At 37.2% G+C, this 23190-nt stretch overlaps 1 long non-coding RNA gene across 1 annotated transcript in view; it reads right to left on the bottom strand.

The window, feature by feature from the left end:
* Positions 1-23190, bottom strand: part of LOC309637335 — a 229380-nt gene that overhangs the window by 185387 nt on the left and 20803 nt on the right. The window lies entirely within an intron of this gene.

Below are 23190 nucleotides of genomic sequence, written 5' to 3'. Positions count from 1 at the left end.
AAATAGGATTCCCTTCACGTCCTGCCCGCCTGCTCTTCTTTCTTTGTGCCAGTCACTTCCTCCTCTTCTGATACATATTCAAATGACACGGAATTTTATTCTCTGGCAGGCTCTGCCAGGCTGGGCCTCCCCTGGATCACCCTGACATCAGGGCTTCCCCTCTCTCCACTCCTCTTTACTGTTCTGTTCAATTTTGCTGCAATTTTTCAAGAGGAACAGCATTCTGGTAAAGCTGCCGTTCAATGAGCAATTTGTGTACGTGTCCTGAATAAGAAGAATCTATTTGCTAGAAAACTTCAGTCCAAGTTTAAAGCAAAACTTTCTCTTCAAACTGGAGCTTGCATACTTAGGAACAAAAGAAAGAGATTTACCCAAACTGGGGCTGGTCCCAGGATTCTCACATGCAAGGTGTTCATCAAGCCTGCGTTAATCTGGAATGGCTTGAAACAATAATCAAATGCTTTGATGTGAGAGCCATTTATTTCCCTACATACATTGATCACTGTGAAATGTAACATTTTAAATGACGTCTTTGCAGAAAGAAGTATATTTTAATTAGTCTTTGCCGAATGCAACAACATAAAATATTTTAATGCTGCTAAATGAGAATGGAACTTTTATTATGTAAAATACGGTCTCAATACTCGATGCACAAGAACTCAAAGACAGGATTCTGGCAAAGCTATTCCTCTAAGTCAATATAGTCATCTTTATCTCCTTCACTTGCCAGAGACATAATTGCTTCCTAATGAACCAGGAAGAGAAACAACAATTCTAAGTGAACTGCTAACCAGTTAAGCGGATCTATTTAATTGGCATTTGGGGAGATATTTTCTGCCTGTTCACTAAAGGGTATGTTCAAATATGGAGTGTAAACTTCCTCATATTTGAGTAGGACTAAGTAGTTATTTTCAGAGAGTGGAAAACGCAGGACTTTGGCCTAAGACAGACATGTAGCAAGTTATTTAATCAACCTTAGCTGCAGTTCTGTCATTTATAAAACAGGAATAATTAAATTTATCTTGAAGTACTGCTGTTAGTGTCAGAAGATATACAAATTTTCTACAACATTGGTTGACACATAGCAGATGGTCAATAAATAGTAATATTAAAATGAAAACTTCTTTGAAAAATGAGGCAGAAGTAATACCTTTCCCCAAAACCTACTTGGGGCCTTTAAACACCCATGTAAACAGAGATTAAAAGAGGCCAAGAGAGATTTTGCTCTCAATTCTTATTGTGCCTCTATTGCAATCTGCTCCCACTCTACACAAAGTTTCTGGACCCCTTGTTAGTTTGTGAGTCAGGCTGCTTCCAAAAGGCCCCTGGAATTTTACACAAATTCAATCATTGCATTTTCACTCACAGGCCATTAGGGAAAAATGATACTTAACGTAATAGCATTAAATAAGAATATCAAAGACCCCTAAGAAACCACAGATATTACTAAGAAGTGTGTATTCAGGCTCAACAAATGGGAAATCGAAAGGAAGGCCTGCACATTGGATGAGTTGTCATTTTCTGTTCTTCATGAGTGAGGCTTAAAGCTCAAATTAATTTGAAAAACCAAATGAAGGATTTAGGTAATCAACTAAGACTGGACTTTTTTTTTTTAATTACATGCAGACATAATGTTTTATTCAGCTTCATTTAAATTCAGTTCAGAAAACATTCTTAAAGGTCACTTCTGGAGATGGAAAAACCACCTTGATTTACACTAATTTATATGAAGAGTCCATAGGCAAACACCTAGAAAAGCAAAGTAACATTTGTGGATTTTGAACTGCAAGAAGCAGGGAAGCTTCTAGCAACAGAGTCCTAGCTCTACATATCAGATCAGTTTCCAGTTATCAAGGACTGCTTGTTCTTTCTCACACTGAATAAAATTTAGATATAGAAAGTAATCCATCACTGAGATTACATAATTATAACATTGTGATATAAACACACACACACACACACACACACACACACACATATACATATACATATATGTAATTTTTCTGTACCTAGATTGAAGGCTTTGAAAATTGAGCACTAAAGCAAATAAAAAAGAATTTAATAGAAATCCAACTTTAAATCACTTTAAACGTTGTTTGAAGTTTTCATTTTTCTTGGCATATTGCCCAATTAATTTTTAAAATAAGTACTGTGGCTTTATATAGTGGAAGTCTATCTTGGCTGCTTCTCTTTTTTCCAAGTCCAGACTTCCTTGTCTTCTAGTTCTGATTTTTATTGACAAAAGAACTTTTAGTTTCTTCAGTGGCTTCTAGCTTCTTTCTTACCAAGAATAGAATTAGCTATTATTTCCAGACTCCTGCTGACATTCTCTCTGAATCCAGGGGCACGTCTCCTGCTACAGCGTCATTATCCAGGTGATCTGTGATTTGAAAACAGCTGCTGTTTTACCCCCTTGGGCTTGAATCCATTCATTGAAATTCTGCTTTTACAAAGATTTTCTGATAAGGAAAAGCATTCTACATGGCTTCTGTGTACACAATATTTGCAGAAAGGAATAATGAGAAGTATGAGAAATTGACAGCTTACCCAGGCCATCAGGAGCGATTCAGAAGATGGAAGAATCAGGCCTGAGAAGCTGCTGCCGCAACCCCTCCCCAAGAGGAAGCCAGATCTCATGGGACCTTGGGAGTTCTATAGAGGCCAGTGGGAGAGTCCTGGGATGAGGACACCGGGGTGCCCCAGGTGCCAGAGGCCCCTCGTCCCAGATTCATCAGGAAGGAGTCTGGCTCACGCCCCAGTCCTCATCCATGCCTCCCCCACCCCCTCGTCAGGTCACAGTGCGGTGGTGCCTGCCCCAGGGACTAGGCCAGCTGTCGGGGACCAAGCTGTGGCCCAATGGCTGTGCTGGGGCCTGACTGTGAGGCAAGAAGGGGGAGTGAACTGCATGTGCTCAGGCTGCAAGTCTGACCTCCAGGAGGCCCAAGGCCCAGGGCAGCAACTCGGTTTTCTGGTGTGGGCCTCTGGGGTCCCAGTCCCAGGACTGCCAAGGTTCAAGGCTGCAGCAACCCAAACAGGCTTTCCGTGGCACATCCTTGGGGCCAAGTGTTCCTCTGGGCAGTGACCAGCAGCAGCAAGCAGCTTAGAAGTCATCCCAGGAGACCACAGCTCCCTGTTCCTCCAGCCTTTCCCCTGAAGAATAGCCTCAGGCAATTGCTCTCTCTTTCTGGAAATGTAAATTGGTTCGGTCACTATGGAAAACAGTACGAAGTTTCCTCAAAAAATTAAAAACAGAACTACCATACAATCCAGCAATTCCACTTCTGGGATATCCAAAGGAAACAAAAAGAGGATATCAAAGAGATATTTGCACTCCCATGTTTACTGCAGCATTATTCACAGAAGCCAAACAACCTAAGTATTCATCACGGATGAATGGATAAAGAGGATGTGAGATATATATAAACACATGCGCATACACACACGTTATTCAGAAACCAGGAAACCCTGCCATTTGCAACAACATGGATGGACCTTGAGGGCATTATGCTAAGCGAGGTAAGTCAGAGAAAGACAAATACTGTATAATATCACTAATATGTGGAATCTAAAAAAGCCAAACTGGTAGATACAGAGGGTAGCAACCAGAGGCTGAGGGGTAGGGGACTTGGGAATGTGTTGCTTAAGGGTACAAACTTGGAACTAGTATGTATGTAAATAAGCCCTGAAGATCTAATGCGCTGCATAGCAGTTATAGACAATAATACTGCATTATAAACTTCCAAGTTGCTAAGAGGCTAGATCTCAACTGTTCCCAATAATTATGCGAAGTGATAGAGATGTTAGCTAACGCTGCCGTGGTAATCATATTCCAATGTATAACTGTATCAAATCAACATGTTTTACATCTTAAACATATACAACGTCTATGTCAATTATATCTCAATAAAAATAAATTTTAAAAATAGAACTTATTGCACATTGCTGTGTGTCTGACTCTGCAACACCTTCTGTGCTTCCATGTCAGTTGGCCCCATTGTTCACCATAAAGGAACATGACATCTATAATCGCAATCTTAGACGCAGTTGAGTCCTTCTGAAATGTACTGATTAGACATAACTGATGCATAGATGACGCACCTGGCCTCTCACACAGTTATGACCACCCTGCAAGAGCAGGCAGGACCTCCACCCCACATTTGGTTCAGATGTCAAGACATCATGCCACACACACACACACACACACCAAAAGGCTATGAAAAAGGTTTATCACTTACATAATTGAGCTCTCTAAGGAGAGCAGGACAAACCTCTCAAGCCTGTCCAAAATGGCTTGAGAGAGCAAGGCAAGGAGACTGGCCTGAGTTTTTACTGTGGTGAGGAGATGGGGCTAGACTGAAAGTTCCTGCATGCAGTCCGGGGTTTGTGTGTTTTGAATCCCCCTTTGGCATCAAAGGAGGGAGCTTTTTATCAGCTAGCCCGCTCGTGGGGCAAAGGAGAAGAGGGCCGGGTAAGCTTAAAAGCTGGCAATGGTTAAACATCAAAATATGGAGTCAGAATTGTCATTAAACAGACCAAGCAATATACCATGTGACCACATGAAATGAAACTTTAATAATTATTTTCAAAAATATAGAAGTTATTGTTAATATTTCTTGATACCATCTATATAATACCTCCATTTTCATATCTCACCTGCGATGACAATTTTGCTGTCCTTTTGCTTGCTCTTTTACTAGTAAGTCAGTAAAATATGACACATGCGTAAGAAAAAATTATTGGCATGCCGTACTCAGTTCATTCATTCACTTAACTATTTATTTAACTATTATTTTTTCTACTTCTCAAACTAAGCTTGACATGTTGTGGAGTGAGAGAGGAACCGAGGTTAAAAGTGTAGAGTTAGACATGATTTTGCAGACGACATTGAGAGGCTCAGATTTAGTCTCTTAAATATTTTTTAAGTCATACTTTATAACACAGGAATGATATGATCACATTTATAAACTAGAAAGTTTACTTTGATGACAGCATGAAGAATTTGAAGAAGCTAAGCAGGCAGATCAGTCTTAAAATAAGTAGAGTGAATGAAAGATTATGAAAAAAATGAAATTTAGGAATTTCAGGAATAATAGAATCACGAAAAGGAAAAAGTTGTATTTGACTCTGGCTTGGATTACTTGGCCATTGTAATATACACATATATAAATATTTATAAATAAAAATGTATATTTTTATATCTATATTTTAAATATAAATATATGTATGTATTTTATATATAATTTTATATATGCATATATATTTATGTATATAAATATATATATGTATAAAATGCTGTCTTGACCCAGTATGGGGCCCTCACACTCTGGGGCCATTTTGCACCTGCCCTAGTGAAAGGAACCAGACAACTAGGGACAGCCGCTATGCCCTGGAGCCTACAACATTGATTCAGATTAGCCAATCCATGGGATCCGTGCAAAAACCTACTCTCTTGCCCTATATAAACTGCCCCCTACAGGTCATGCATGCTGTTACTCTGTCCCACCCCCCCACCAATCCCTGTGCCACCCCTGTGGCCCTGTCTGGCAATTTTCATTTGGAGCTGTAAGTAAGGAAGAGTTCTGCCTTTCATCTGAGTGTCAGTGTGTTGTGTCTGGCCATCAAAAAAATCTTAATATAGTATAAAACTATCACTTACCCAAAAGGGACCCTTGGATAAGAGCTCTAATAGAGCACACTTTTCTCTGTTTGAGAGAGTTGAATTAAGGACACTGAGGGTCATTTCACTGCATCATTCTTTGTTTTTTTTTTTTTTTACAAGCTGCAGCTTTCAAGTTGCACCTTGTCAGTTCCCAGAGTTTATTTGAGTCACTAATACTCACTAATTAAATGCAAAATCTTAAGTCATTATTATGCAAATTAGCTGTCATGTGAGTCTCTATTGGTTGGCATTTTCCATGAATCAAATAGGACTAATTTAGTAGCATTATCTATCAGCATACTCAACCACACAGACCAACACATATACAAATTATCACTATCAATTGTAATTGGTGCTAAGTTATAGAAGTCACAATTCATTTATCAGAGCCTGCTTCCCATAGGGCCACTGCAGCTCCTTTAATAGTAGAATTCCATGTCCTAACGTGAAAAATAACCATAGAGAATTTCATTTTCCACAATCACCACAACTCTAAGCCCTATTTTAGACTGTAAAAGAACAAGAATTCTTAACATAGAGTTTATAGATCTACTGGGTTGGATTACAAGGCATCATGAAGCCCCTAAAATGTCCACACACTGCCCACGTTGTTGCTTGCATATTTTATATAAAGAAGGTCTATAACTTTTACAAGGTTTTTCAGAAGATCCCATTATTCTGTAAGATTCACAAATATGACCCATTGCTTAGACCAGTGCCATTGTACCATGCAAGTGAAGTATAGTGTTCTAAATAAGATCCAGACCTCAACCCCCTTTCCCTCTTAGTGAACCCTATTTTACCCATTCTCACTGAACCTCTCACCTGCAGATGCTAAAAGAGCCCTTGTTTTGTAACAAACAAGGTCCTGACACTCATCATGGCTCTCTTATTAGACATAAATACGTTTACTGATAAAATTCAACAAGTATGTGTAAAATCCACGCAGTGCACCAACACTATACTAGGTCCTACGAGCGTACACGGCAAAGTAGAAGCAGAGCTGCACGTCTTAGTAGGTGAGTTGGCAAACACCTATGTAGTAGGATTTTCAATACATCTAAAACACTGTTGTGCCCTAAAATACAACTTGTAATCTCACCTAAATTTTACAAGGCCAGATTCAAGACTTGCAGCTTTTTTAAGAGGAAACAAAGTAAGCCAGGAATCATTTTGTTTTTATTCATTTTATACAAGACTTTTTCCTCTATACAGTGTAATGAGATCAGTTAACTCTGGGTAAATTCAGCCAGTAGTCATTCATATGAAGAAGAATGAATAAGAATGGGCAAACTTGAGCAGGATAATAATTAGGAGTCGAAGAGGTCAGATTTCATCAACTACAAGCTGTAGGGAATTTCCAGGCATTCAAAAAAGAAAGAAGTTGCCAGAAAGGGAGAGATGTAGCCAGAAAGGAAAGAAAGAGAATTATCTTGTCTTCCTTCATAATTTTGCAAAGACCTCCATAGAGAATAAGTCAGTAATGGGTTTTCCTAATACAGAAATCACTCTGAGTGGTAGTTTTCAAGCTGAGCACGATGCTCCTCTCTACGGTCTTTCTGAAGAGCAAGGATGCCAGAGAAGCAAGGTATAAAGGTAAAGGCTCTGTCTTGACAAGACCAGTTCTGCTTTGATCTATTTTACATTTTGTTCCTTACCTTCTTTTGAATAACAGATTCATTATCTAGATGATAGAGAGATTATTGATAGGTGGATGGATGGATGGATGGATGGATGAATGGATGAATAGATGGATAGATGGATGATGTGTAAGTACAGTGAATATGCCTGGTTCCTGTAGGTGAAGAGGGTACATACTGACCTTCTAATTATTGGGTTTGAATCAGCCTTGTCTTGTTTTTCTCTTTCCTCAGATATGGATCTACAGTCACTTCTTTGAGCAACAAAGTATTATTTAAGAGTGATCTCTGAGCATGTTCTGTATAATCACAGTAGATACAGTCTCTATTTCTAACCCTTACCAACTCGTTTCTAATACTGTTTTCCTCTTTATTTACCCTGGAAAATCCAGGCATAACTCTGTTCTAATTTTCTTCCCAAATTCAACAACCCCTATTTAATAAGAACCAAAATTCTTTAAAATGTGTAAGTTATAGTAAAAAACAATAGTTTCACATTATATTCATTTATGGAAGGAACTAATGGTTAAAAATCAAGAATGAGAGCAAATACACAGGATAAAAGCCAAAGTTTCCAATCAATAAAAAACTTTTTATTCCTCTTCTTAGGTCACCTAGATATCCATTTAGATACAGACTTCAATGTTGAACAAAACGTAATGGTTAATTACTTAAGCTCTCGTGCTTTTCTTCTCTAAAATGAACCCTTGTTCAGAAGTCAAGGGTGAATTTCAGACCCACTCTGTGAAAGACTGTCAACTGACCTCAATATGAATGAATTTTCTAGATTTTCTGGTGGTTTGCCTCACCTGCTCGGGAAATTCCTGGAATGAAGAATAAAAATAGATATTCAGAGACCTGTGTGGTTATTTGATTCATCACGTTGTCACCAGAGGAAAATTCACATAATTTAATTCCCCACCCTTCTGTCTCTGTATTTTCTCTGCTGTCTGTCACAAGAAGGCAATGCAGATGCATAAGAATGAGACCAGGCTAGGCAGCTACCCAAGGCACTTTCTCAGTCTGGAAAGAGAGTCTTCATGATATTTACAAAAGTCTCTGGGAGGACAGTTGCATAAGCATTTGTCAACTTTCTGAAGAAAGTTTAGCAGACAAAAAATACAGACAGGTGAGATCGAGAACGAAGGTGGTACTAAAAACCATGGCAAACACTATTTATATTTTTTCTCAGTCTAAAATCATATGATATGATGTAAGTTTTGCAATACTGATATATTTGTAAGGAAATGTCCTTGATCCAGACAGAATTTTATTCCAACTATATCTGAATATCGATAACAGAAAAATTAAATAAAGATATTTATTCAGAATTGGAAGAAGAGTCTATTTGTGAACGAACGACTTTCCATCAAAGACTTTATGTTGTTAATAGAGACATACTTAGAGACATGCCCACTCTCACCACTCTTACTCAACAAAATATTGGATGTCATAGCAAGAGTAATTAGGCAAGAAAAGGAAATAAAAGGCATTGAAGTTGGAAAGGAGGAAGTAAAACTGTCACTATTTGCAGATGACATGATATTTATATAGAAAAACCTACGGACTTGACCAAAAAACTAAATGAAATAATAAACAAATACAGTAAGGTGGTAGGATACAAAATCAACAGACAAAAATATGTTGCATTTCTAAACAATGAGCTAGCAGAAAAAGAAATTAAGAAAGCAATCCCCTTTATAATTGCAACAATAAAATAAAATAAAATACCTAAGAATAAGTTTAATCAAGGAGGTGAAAGACCTATACAATGAAAACTATAAGACATTGTTGAAAAAAATTAAAGACACAAAAAAATGTAAATATATTTCATCCTCATGGATTGGAAGAATTAACTTTGTTAAAATGTCCACATTCCCTAAAGCAATCTACAAATTCAATGAAAACCCTATCAAAATTCCAAGGACATTTTTCATGAAAATAAAATTTATACATATATGTATACACACATATATATGATGATATATGTGATATATTTGATAAATTCAGCTGGTTAAATCTACTAGGAAGAAAACTAACCAGATTAACATGATAGTAATTGAAGGTTAGGGATATTGAAGCATCCCACTTCTATCACTGAGCAGGTGACACATCCTAGCACCTGAACAAACAGGATGGGCCAGGCCTAGGAACCCAATGGGCTTCCTAAATTGGGTATACCCTTCATGTGGTTGGTATCTTGTTACTCATGCCTTACTCATGCCTTATCTATCTCTGGTTCCCAAAGGAAGGTCCCTGATTTCACTTCTGAACATCACTTTGCTGGGCTTTTCTGTGTGGAACTTGAATCATTACCTTAAACATACTACATCCCAACCACTGATATACCCTTCAAATAAATTTTTTGTTTTGCCATCTCAATTTCTATCAGTGATATTGTCATTTTTTCCACGTCCCAGGCGAATTCTAGAATTACCTTTGATTTTTCCTATTGTGAATCTTCTATTTGGTTGCTCTTTCATTCCTTTGGAGATCTCTCAGATGCATCTCTTCCTATAACTTCAGCTTCAGTCACTCACTTTCACACCCTCATACTTCTTAAAGGATTAAGTAAATTGACACCTCAATCTAATGCATTCTGCACATCCCTGCCAGCCTGATGTTCCTTAGTGAACATGTGAACCTATATTAGTTTCGTAGGGCTTCTGTAATAAATTTGCCACATTCTGGGTAGTTGAAAAATGACAGAAATGTATTCTTTCACAGTTCTAGAGGCCGGAAGTTCAAAATCAAGGTGTTGGCAGGGCCAGGCTCCCTCTGAAGGCTACTGGAGAGAATCATGTACCCTTCTGTTCCTCTTCCAGCTTCTGGTGGCTCAAGTGTTCCTTGACTTGACAGTATAATTCCAATCACTGCCTTCATCTTCATATGGCCTACTCCCCTGTGTCTTTCGGTGTCAAATTTCCCTCTGCCTCTCTTTCGTAAGGAATTATGTCATTGGACTTAGGGCTCCCTCTAACATCTGCAAAGATTCATTTTTTGTCCAAAGGTTTTTTCCAAACATTCACAGGTTCCAAGGGGTTAGGACATTGGCGTATCTTTGTGGGAGCCACTATTCAACTCACTACATACAGTAATAGCATATACTACAGAATATAGCATTTCCTTGATTTCCAAGTGGTCCTTGTCTGCTACTTTGTTTGTTTATCTACAATAGCAGCTGTTTTACAGTAGGGTTGATATCACAGATCAACTGATTCCCTTCATTCTGATTTAAGATGCTTTATCTCCATACTCATTACAGGCATACCTCATTTTATTGCACTTCACCTTATTGCACTTGCAGATGTTGTCGTATTTACAAATTGAAAATTTGTGGCAACGCTGTGTGGAGCAAGTCTATTAGCAACATTTTTTCCAACAGCATTTGCTCGTTTTATGTCTCTGTTTCCCATTTTGGCAATTCTCACAATATTCCAAAATTTTTCATTATTATTATATTTGTTGTGATGATCTGTGATCAGTGATCTTTATTTATTTATTTATTTATTTAATTTATTTATTTTTGGCTGCGTTGGGTCTTCGTTGCTGTGCATGGGCTTTCTCTAATTGCGGCGAGTGGGGGCTACTCTTCGTTGCTTCTCGTTGTGGTGGCTTCTCTTGTGGAGCATGGGCTCTAGGTCCGCGGGCTTCATTAGTTGTGGCTTGCAGGCTCTAGAGCACAGGCTCAGTAGTTGTGGCGCATGGGCTTAGGTGCTCCGTAGCATGTGGGATCTTCCCAGACCAGGGCTCGAACCTGTGTCCCCTGCATTGGCAGGCGGATTCTTAACCACTGCGCCACCAGGGAAGCCCAATCAGTGATCTTTGATATTACTATTTTAATTGTTTTGGGGTACCACGAACCATGCCCGTATAAGATGGTGAACTTAGTTCATAAATGTTGTGTGTGTTCTGACTGCTCCACCAACCAGCCTTTCCTTCATCTCTCCTTGGGGCTCCCTATTCCCTGATACACCACAGTACTGAAATTAGACCAACTGATAACACTTTAATGGCCTCTAAGTGTTCAAATGAAAAGAAAAGTCCAGCAAACTTCACTGCTGTATTATTTTAAGAAACTGACACAACCAACCTTCAGCAACCACCACCCTGATCAGTCAACAGTCATCAGGACGGAGGCAAGACCCTCCACCAGCAAAAAGATCACAACTCGCTGAAAGCTCAGATGATGGTTAGCATTTTTTAGCAATAAAGTATTTTTTAATTAAAGTGTATACATTGGTTTTTAGACATAATGCTATTCCACACTTAATAGTCTACAGAATAGTGTAAATATAACATATGCACCAGGAAACCAAAAAATTTCTGTGACTCACTTTACTGAGATATGCACTTTACTGAAGTACTCTGGAACTGAACCCGCAATAGGTCCAGGGCATGCGTGTATTATTATCTCTTGTCATTGAGCTCTAAGACTTTTGATACTATAATATATGAGAAAGCTTACATTGTAATATTTATGATTTTTCATTCCATGATTTAATTTTCTTATTTGCAGAAGGAGATAGCAATAATACATACTTTACACGGTTAGTGTCACAGCTACGTAAAATAATATGCTTGAGGTAGTTTGCAAATTGAAATCAGTGTACAAAAGACATAATTAAAAGTCCAATGACTATAATCAACTTGTAAGCCTTTGAAGTTAAGAAAACATCTTCTGCTTTGTGGCAGTTATATAACAGTTGTCTACTCAACAGTTATCTGAACTCCACCTCCGTGCCACAGTTATTTCTGACTGGTAGGGCCTGTCCCCATCCAGGGTGACATAGTCATTCTGGATAATGGAACCCGAGAGAAAGGCCCGTGAGAGATTTGAGGGAAAGATTTTCATCCCTGAGAGAGAGAGATAAACAAGGAAAAACTACTGTGTGTGTGAGTGCACGTGTGTGTGTGTGTATGTGTGTTATAATTGTGTGAATATAAGATACCCTGAGTTGTATCAGCCACTTTGTAAACACAAAGTGTTTCTGAGAAGAAAAGTCAGCAGGCTGAGCTTTCCCCAGTTGAAAGAAGAATAGACTCTGGATTTTTGATGATTTAAGTCACTATATATTAATGCTAAAGCTGCACGCTTTCAAATCTCAAGTGAGAAAACACAGTCTTATCGTTTAAGCCAGTATTTCGCTATTTGCTGGCAAAAGCATCCTAACTAACATTCCCCCCCTCCAACTATTTCCTTCTCTAGGCACAGATTAGATGCTTAGCATTTTCACAGATTGATTATAATTATATTACTCTTTGTTATATTTGTGTTAGCTGTTAGAGCAGTTAATAGTCTTATTCATTTTGTGAGACAAAGAAATAAAATCTTAAGACACTAAAGAAACATCATCCAGGTTATATGACAATATGCCTAACTGAATTTCACAGACCCAAGACTGGAAGTAAACAAGATTAAAATTAAAAGAAGACATGCTTTAAGTAAGAAAAAATAAAAGCTGATATAAAAATTTAAAGTATGCTCCAGAGCAGAGTTTTGCAATACACGCTTTGAAGTTTAGAAAACAAGGTTTCACAGCTTCATACCTAACCGTCCACTATTCCCTGATTGTGGTTACTACTCAGATTTTCTCTAATCTATATTTTTCCCATCCTGACATCTTTTACTTGTAAGCTCAACACTATCAAATGTAAGGAAATTCTGGCCTGTAGTGAACTTAAATTCAGAATCACTGACCTAACATGCTCAGGAAGACTCAGATTTATGGGTAATGCTTTCTTGGGGATATGGCCTTAAACAATCTCAATTTTATTATTAGAATCTAAGTTACCTAAATCACTTGATCACGAGCGTTTCAAAAACTGTTTTTCAGGCTGTGATCAAGATATAAATTGCATCAAATAAATTTTACCAGGTGAGCAATCAGAAGTGCTGAACTATTGTTTTCCAATTCTCTCCTAGCCAGCAATTCAGCTCTCAGCAAGAAGACACAATGTTTCTTGAATGACTGATGAATTCCCTTCTCAAATGATTGCAGGATGCTGGATGCACTGCTTGCAGGAAAGCTGTTGATTTAGCGGCTAAACTGGTTTTATGACTCACAGAATTGATTACGGACCTAGTGGATGTCCACAGCAGCTGGCCAAGCTGAAGTCAGCCCATTTGTGGTCACAGCTGGAGATGCTGGAAGCCATCTTCCAGATGTCAGGGCGGAGAAACCTGCTTTGAGAGCTCCAGCTGAAGTGGCTAGTGGAACTGCCTAGGCAGCTGCTGTACTAGCCTTGTCTCTTTACGCTGCCAAATTCAGCAGGATCTTCACTTAGGCTTAGTTTGTGTTTTTTGTTTGTTTGTTCACTTGCTTTGTTTTTTAGATTCCACATATAAGTGAAATCATATGGTATTTGTCTTTCTCTGTCTGACTTATTTCACTTAGCATAATACCTTGCAGATCCATCCATGTTGCTACCATTAGCAAGGTACACAGTGGAATATTACTCAGCCATAACTCTTATTTCTTTGACCCCATTTTCAGTCCTACTCTCTTTCTTTTCTCTAGGACTCTGATTACATAAATGTCAGATCAGGGTGCATGTCCTACTCTATATAACACAATTCATCAGTAACTTAATAATGTAAAACATCTCAGATGTAGTAAATGCTAATTGTAAAGAAATTCAGAAACAACTGATAAGCAAAAAGAAGGAATTAGAAACCATACCCACCATATCTCCACCCCACTCCACAGACAATATGATTAACCTTTTCATCTTTACCCTTCTCTCTGGAAATACACTGCTTTCTCTCTGGGAATAAATATGCCCAGGAGTATACATATATAATCAAATAAAATGAGTTTATACAATGAACATCCATGTATTGTGATCTGCTTTTCCCACTTGACAACAGACCTTAAACTGCTTCCACGGTAAATGTCACAAATATGTTAAACTCTTTGTAAGTCATGAGACAGCATTTGGATGGATTCACCAACTTTTTTGCCCTGTAACAAGCCTCATCTCTTCTGATTCAAATTTGTCTGGGAAAAGTCACTGCAGAATTCTAAGCCCTGCTTTCGCCAAATTTCAAGCCCTGCCATTGCTCCTCATGGTTAGCAGCTGCCTAACAAATCTTCTTCCTAAAATGCTGAAGATGACTCTTGACATCTGCTCCGCTGCTGTGTCTCCTCCAGAGGAGTAAAATGAAGGGCAAAGTTTTCTTTTAATTTTTATTTTCTCTGCAGTACTTAAATATAGGGGGAAAAAAGGAGCATGTTATCTCTCTCTGGAGAGGAAAAATTCCATTAGATTTTTGCCACTAATTCATAAATAATGTAGACAGTGCCCTGATTTTTTTTTTCAGCTCTTAAAGTCTGTGAAAAAAGGAGTTTATAGAGCAAGTTATCAGTGCAAACATAGCCATAAAAGGCCAGTTTAATTCCCTTATAAAGAAAATAGTTTCATGTTGTTTACATAGGTCATTTATATAAAAATTGATATTCTAATTAAGATCACTCATGTATTTTTATGAAATCAGTTTCCTCAATACTTTCTACTGGATGCCACTTCTTAACATGGATCCAATGCTTTAAACATATGGGTTGAAATCCCATCTCTTTCATCACTTCTACACATACACACAGAAACCCACACACACCCTGAAACAAGTCATTTAATTTCTTTGAGCCTTAACTTCTTTTTAATTGAAGTACAGTTGATTTGCAATATTATATTAGTATCAGGTAAACAGCATAGTGATTCAGTATTTTTATAGATTATACTCCATTTAAGTTTATTACAAAATAATGGCTATTATTACCTGTGCTGTACAATATATCCTTATTGCTTATCTATTTTATACATAGTAGTGTGTATCTCTTAATCCCATACACCTATCTTGGCCTTCCCTCCTTCTTTCTCCTCACTGGCACCCACTAGTTTGTTTTCTGCATCTGTGAGTCTGTTTCTGCTTTGCTATGTACATTCATTTGTGTTATTTTTTTAGATTCCAGATATGTGATGCAGTATTTGTCTTTCTCTGTAGGATTTATTCCACTAAGCATAATCCTCTCTAGGTCCATCCACATGTTGCAAATGGCAGAATTTCATTCTTTCGTGGCAGAGTAATATTCCATTGTGTATATATACCACATCTTCTTTATCCATTTGTCTATTCTACAAAGCTACAGTAATCAAAACAGCATGGTACTGGCACAAAAACAGATACATAACTCAAGGTAACAGAATAGAGAGCCCAGAAATAAATTCACACACTTATGTTCAATTAATCTATGACAAAGGAGGCAAGAATATACAATGGAGAAAAAGCAGTCTCCTCAATAAGTGATGCTGGGAAGACAGCACAGCTACATGTAAAAGAATGAGGACATTTCCTCACACCATGTACAAAAATAAACTCAAAATGGATTAAAGATCTAAATGTAAGACAGTATGGAGTTTCCTCAAAAAACTAAAAATAGAACTACCATATGATCCAGCAATTCCACTCCACTCCTGGGTATACATCCAAAACAAAAAACAAAACAAAAAAACCACCAAAAACGGTAATTTGAAAATATATATGCAATCCAATGTTTGTAGCAGCACTGTATACAATAGCCAAGATATGGAAGCAACCCAAGTGTCTATCAACAGAGCCTGAACTTCTTTATCCTTCTTTGTCCTTTAGAAATAAAGGACAAAATAATTTCAACTTGCCAGGATTTGAAAATCACAAATTATAATGCATTTAGTAAGTTTTTTAAATGTGTGAAACTTTATAAAAGTGGAAGTTTTAGTGATATTTTAAACTAGTTCCAGTTATTCTACACACAAACAAAATAAACTGTAGTTGATTTACAGCTTTATACAGTTCAGATGTTCCCTCCATTTTGAAGGAAGTTTGACATTGAAAAGAATTAGTAAAATTATACTTATTTTTAGCAGTATAGTTATATGTGTTTCTTTAGCATTTCTTCTTAATAAATGTCTTCTACAACATGAAACATCTCTATTTTCCTGAGTATATCACAGACAAACTAAGGCAACAATAAGTCCAGGATAGCTGAATAACTGAGGAAGAGACAGAATGAAAGCCAAACTTTATAATGACTCTCTCTATATATATATTTGCTTTCAATGGTTTCTTACATAAAATGGGATGCAGAAATGAGTTGTTTAAATCTGTAGCGTCCTCAGGGGAGTACCATTTTCCTGGTGCTTCTGGTCCCAGATATCTTTACTATTGCTTCTCATAGAGATCCTGTATATGGTTTAGTACAAGTGGTTCTCAAACGGGGACTATTTTGCCTCCCAGGGTATGTCTGTAAATATCTGGAGACATTTTGGGTTGTCACAATTTGGGAGATTTCTCCTGGCATCTAATAGGCAGAGGCGACATGCTGCTAAACATTCTGCAATGCCCTAGATAGCTCCCATAATAAAGAATAATCCAGCCCAAAATGTCTACAGTGTTGAGGTGGAGAAACTCTGGGCTGGTGGAATCTCATACATTTGTGGTTGGTTCTGAATTAGAATTAAAGGAATCCTCTCCAGGGTGGTGCAGTGCTAGCCCATCAACTCAAAACTGAGGGAGGCAGTAGCAACAGAGGCAGGGAATCCTTCCTCACCTTTGCAGTTCAGCAGAAGTCCAAATACAAGTGAGCCAATGGGGACTTTACCTATATTTACGAGCTATCTCCTCTCTATCCATCTCCCTGGCCGTTGTTTGCTTAATAAATCAAGAACGCAGCAACTTATCATCATCTTGCCTTCTGAGTTTGATGCAACCAGTGCTCATTCTTCCTGGCTTGATTCAGTTGGGGCTCATTTTGTATATTTGATTATTATTTAGAGAGAAACTAGATAGATTTGTATAACTTTAGAGTCAGGGAAGAGGCTTGCTCATAGTAAATGATGAGTACTCCCCAACCAAAATTATATTTCAGACACTATTTTCCGGTCCTCTTCAAGATTCTTCTATGTCCCACTGATTTTATAAAGCTGCCTACAAAATAGTCTTCTTCATTACAGTGTTTATGATAACATTCCATGATGTGTATTGCAAACACAACCTTTTTTTTTTTTTGGCTGCGCCTGGCAGCATGCGGGATCTTAGTTCCCAGACCAGGGATGGAACCCGTGCCCCCTGCAGTGGAAAAGCAGAGTTCTTAACCACTGAGGAATTCCCCAAACACAACTTTTTTTTCTTTTTTATATTTCTCCCTACCCACTTCCCATGCTATTGGTCCATGAGGGCAGGTTTCATATATGCTTTTTTTTTTTTTTTTTAACATCTATACTGGAATATAATTGCTCTACAATGGTGTGTTAGTTTCTGCTTTATAACAAAGTGAATCAGTTATACATATACATATGTTCCCATATCTCTTCCCTCTTCGTCTCCCTCCCTCCCACCCTCCCTATCCCACCCCTCTAGGTGGTCACAAAGCACAGAGCTGATCTCCATGTGCTATGCGGCTGCTTCCCACTAGCTATCTATTTTACGTTTGGTAGTGTATATATGTCCATGCCACTCTCTCACTTTGTCACAGCTTACCCTTCCCCCTCCCCATATCCTCAAGTCCATTCTCTAGTAGGTCTGTGTCTTTATTCCCGTCTTGCCCCTAGGTTCTTCATGACCATTTTTTTTCCCTTAGATTCCATATATATGTGCTGGCGTATGGTATTTGTTTTTCTCTTTCTGACTTATTTCACTCTGTATGACAGACTGTAGGTCCATCCACCTCACTACAAATAACTCAATTTCATTTCTTCTTATGGCTGAGTAATATTCCATTGTATATATGTGCCACATCTTCTTTATCCATTCATCTGTTGATGGACACTTAGGTTGTTTCCATGTCCTGGCTATTGTAAATAGAGCTGCAATGAACATTTTGGTACATGACTCTTTTTGAATTATGGTTTTCTCAGGGTATATGCCCAGTAGTGGGATTGCTGGGTCATATGGTAGTTCTACTCTTAGTTTTTTAAAGAACCTCCATACTGTTCTCCATAGTGGCTGTATCAATTTACATTCCCACCAACAATGCAAGAGGGTTCCCTTTTCTCCACACCCTCTCCAGCATTTATTGTTTCTAGATCTTTTGATGATGGCCATTCTGACTGGTGTGAGATGATATCTCATTGTAGTTTTGATTTGCATTTCTCTAATGATTAATGATGTTGAGCATTCTTTCATGTGTTTGTTGGCAATCTGTATATCTTCTTTGGAGAAATGTCTATTTAGGTCTTCTGCCCATTTTTGGATTGGGTTGTTTGTTTTTTGATATTGAGCTGCATGAGCTGCTTGTAAATTTTGTGGATTATCCTTTGTCGGTTGCTTCATTTGCAAATATTTTCTCTCATTCTGAGGGTTGTCTTTTTGTCTTGTTTATGGTTTCCTTTGCTGTGCAAAAGCTTTTAAGTTTCGTTAGGTCCCATTTGTTTATTTTTGTTTTTATTTCCATTTCTCTAGGAGGTGGGTCAAAAAGGATCTTGCTGTGATTTACGTCATAGAGTGTTCTGCCTATGTTTTCCTCTAAGAGTTTGATGGTGTCTGGCCTTACATTTAGGTCTTTAATCCATTTTGAGTTTATTTTTGTGTATGGTGTTAGGGAGTGTTCTAATTTCATACTTTTACATGTACCTGTCCAGTTTTCCCAGCACCACTTATTGAAGAGGCTGTCTTTTCTCCACTGTATATTCTTGCCTCCTTTATCAAAGATAAGGTGACCATGTGTGCGTGGGCTTATCTCTGGGCTTTCCATCCTGTTCCATTGATCTGTATTTCTGTTTTTGTGCCAGTACCATACTGTCTTGATTACTGTAGCTTTGTAGTATAGTCTGAAGTCAGGGAGCCTGATTCCTCCAGCTCCGTTTTTCTTTCTCAAAATTGCTTTGGCTATTCGGGGTCTTTTGTGTTTCCATATAAATTGTGAAATTTTTTGTTCTAGTTCTGTGAAAAATGCCAGTGGTAGTTTGATAGGGACTGCATTGAATCTGTAGATTACTTTGGGTAGTAGAGTCATTTTCACAATGTTGATTCTTCCAATCCAAGAACATGGTATATCTCTCCATCTCTTTGTATCATCTTTAATTTCTTTCATCAGTGTCTTATAATTTTCTGCATACAGGTCTTTTGTCTCCTTAGGTAGGTTTATTCCTAGATATTTTATTCTTTTTGTTGTAATGGTAAATGGGGATGTTTTCTTAATTTCACTTTCAGATTTTTCACCATTAGTGTATAGGAATGCTAGAGATTTCTGTACATTAATTTTGCATCCTGCTACTTTACCAAATTCATTGATTAGCTCTAGTAGTTTTCTGGTAGCAGCTTTAGGATTCTCTATGTATAGTATCATGTCATCTGCAAAGAGTGACAGCCTTATTTCTTCTTTTCCGATTTGGATTCCTTTTATTTCTTTTTCTTCTCTGATTGCTGTAACACAACTTATTTTTAATGATGCTGTTGGTGACACATCATGAAGGATCCTCCTTTCTCCATTTGTAACAACTCTGCTTTGGGATTCTGTTTTTATTTGCTATCATCTTGCAAAGATGATAAAGATGAAAGACCATTCCAGGCTAGCAATTGTTGGATTGCAATGTTTATTTGAGTCTTGATCTGGTTACTTGACTCCTTTGTTATTTCCCTCAATTATGAAAAAAATGGTTATTAAAAATTATATCAAAAAATTTAATATTATATTTTGGGTGTTGGCTGACTCACTGACCAAAACCGACAATCTAAGGGAATATTCCATAGTAGTATAATTCAGGAAAGATTTGAGAGTCAGAAATGTCTAAAAAAAATTTTCAGGAGACTTTTGGACTTTTTTCAGAAGACTGAGCCTATAGGTTACCTCAACTTTTACAACACATGAGATGTTGCCAGGTTCTTCTCCCTTACAACTGACTATAAAAGGAATCTAGTCCATATTCAACCATTTATGCCTGTTAAAATTTTACCTCTACTTTAGATTTTTCAGTTTGGAAATCAACATTCAACACTCAAAACAGAACCTTCTTTTAGCATATACTGTCCACATACGGCAAACAGTGATTGAGCCTAAAGTTTAATGAAAGGCATTAGGGGAAGAAATGCTCTTATTGGTTTACTTAAAAAAAAAAAAAAGAAAATACAGCAGACATTGAACAGTAAATTATAAAATATTATTGAAACAACTTTTAAAATAAATTTTAGCTAAAATTTAATAATTTTGAAATATTAGATGTTAGTTTTATCATAATCTTATCACCAGAACTTAAGAAGAAACCTTTTTATTATACGTGAAATATTAACTCAAAGCCAGATTCCTTTCAGGGTAAACAGGGTATTTTAAGAGTTTATACCAGCTCTGTGTCAAGAGGTCTTCCCAGCCCTTTACTTTTAGTTCCTAGTTTGCATGACAATTATATAATTTTTAAAGAATCTTTGTCAGTCCTTATCCCCAATCATTTCTCAGCAGCATTCGACACTGGTAATCACTTATTTTTTGAAAGACTTTTTTTTCCCCCTTAGGTTTTATGAAGTGATAGTCTCAAGATTTTCCTTCTGCTTCTCTGTTTCTTTCTTTTCGTTCTTTTTCTTTTTGGTTTATCTTCCTTTTCTCCATCAACTAAAAAGTTGCTCAAGGTGGAGTTCCAGCTCCTCTTCTCTTCCTGGAGTATTTGCCCTGGAAATTCTCATCCACATCCATGACTTTTTCTATATGTATGACTTCTAAATATGTAGTTCCACCTTAGAACTCCCATTTGAGCTCCAAACCTAGATTGGTGTTTTTTCCTGTGTACTTCAAAGGCACTCCAACTCCACATGTTCCAAAGAGGACCCACAATTGTTTTTTCACAACCTTACCATCTCCTCTCTTTTGCTATCTCAGTAAATGGCCAATCCATTAATCTAGTTCCAAAAGCCTCAAAAATAGAATAATCAAGTGATTTTATTCTATCTTTGCCTCCATGTCAGATTCATCAAATCTTCCTTCTCAGTTTTACCTCGTGTCTCTTGAATCTGTTTACGTCTCCCATCTCCATCCACTTCCAAATGCCAAACTACCATCATCTTTCACCTGAACCACTGCAATAGCACAAGGAAGACAAGGAGTGAGCTGCAGTCTGACACTAACCTTTTCCTTCCCAGTGGCTTACATGACAATCTTTCTGTTATGGCTTCCTCTCACTCTCTACCTCCTCCAACGCCATCTTTCCCTAGTCACTGGTCCACTTCAATAGCTTTCCATCTCTTGTAGGCTTCGCATAACTGCCTAGAATGGTGCTTTTGCACACGCCATTCTGTTTGCCTGCAATGCTCTTTCCTCCCCATCTTCACCTGGTAAACTCCTATTCTTCCAAAAGATCTCAGTTAATATCACACTTCTTGACCTCTGCAGCTGGGTTAAACCCCACTATTAGCATTTCTCACAAAATCAAGCACCTCTACTTCCAACTTTATCAGAATAATTAATTCGTGTAGTTGTTTGATTGAAACCGTCTCTCTCACCTTATTGGTGTTATGAGGGCAAGGACTAGGTACAGAATTTACCTGGCACACAATATGTGCTCAATAAATATCTGCTGAATGAATGAAGCCATGAGCCACTATTAGCATTTAAGCTTTTTTGACGTACTATCTTTTATTTCACAAAATTTTAATATTGAGGTATTTTTAAAATATTTAGAATAATTAAAATTATGATGGAGACCTACAGATTACATGCTTACTTTATAAAAGCTGAAATCCACAAAAATAATTACCCCATGATCCATACCATTATCATATTCAATTACTGTTAATATTTGTTTAATTTTATATATTATTTAAAGGTGGTGATTTTACATAATATACTGATTTTATACATAGCAAAGGAAAATCCATATTAACTCAATGTCATATATATTTCTACTATATAAAATGTAGATTGTCATGTCAGCCACTGGTAAGGAAATAACATATATTAATATTATGTATAGTAATATATATTAATAATAATATGTAATATAATTATATATTATTTACATATTTCTCACTTGTGCTAGGTTATACCTTTAGATTATTTCAAGAAACCTGGAAATCACTGTTAGATATGATAATTTTTCCTTTCTTTCTTCATAACTTTGCTCTTAAAAAAGACACTAATAAAATTAAGTAATATATTATAGATCAGCCAATATACAACAATAAAGCTATGTATGTACATTATCTACTTAGTAGGTAGTAATAACTTATTTCAATATTCATACTTAATTCAAAGTAGCAAAACATTATTTTTTTCACATGAATAGTGCTGTAACTTCAAGTTTCTGTTTGCTAAGATCTACTCTATGAAGACGTGTATACAAACTTGTCAATGTGACATTTGGTAAATCAACCTACGTCCCCTTCCCTTCATTTCTTTGTCTTCCAAATAAGAAGTGTGGTGACTTATGAGATCAGTCTAGATCTCATACTTAACTTCACAATGAATTGCTATTTAGGATGGACCTGATACAGAGGGAAAAGATAGTTTTCTTTATTAATCTGAATCAGTGTTTTACAATAATTACTCGTGGAAGATCAGTTAAGGGATCAAAAGTGTTCTGAGCTCACTAATTGTTGAGAAAGACTGTTGACCTGCTTCTTCCTATGAGGCACAGAGCAAATTGTGACAGCTAATGTTCCAAGAAGTCCCTGAAAGTAAACAGTCTGTTTAATTTCATTTAAACCAGTGTTTTGTACAAGTATTCTTCTAACCCCATGTAATATACCATGACACATACTATATTACCTGACACATTACTTAACATAACACATTTTATATAACGTGTATCACTAGTTGGACAACTTTGTTTTGAAACTGAAGCTCTTTGGTCTTCAAACAGTTGAATTATATATAACTTTCCTCACACCTTCATAAGCCTGGTTGTTTCAACAGGTCTAACCTGTGT

Source organism: Balaenoptera physalus (assembly GCF_965194825.1).
Source record: "Balaenoptera physalus genome assembly, chromosome: 11".
Taxonomy (NCBI): Eukaryota; Metazoa; Chordata; class Mammalia; order Artiodactyla; family Balaenopteridae; genus Balaenoptera; species Balaenoptera physalus.
The sequence above is the reverse complement of the archived record's forward strand: the minus strand, read 5'-3'. Positions and strand labels throughout refer to the sequence as shown.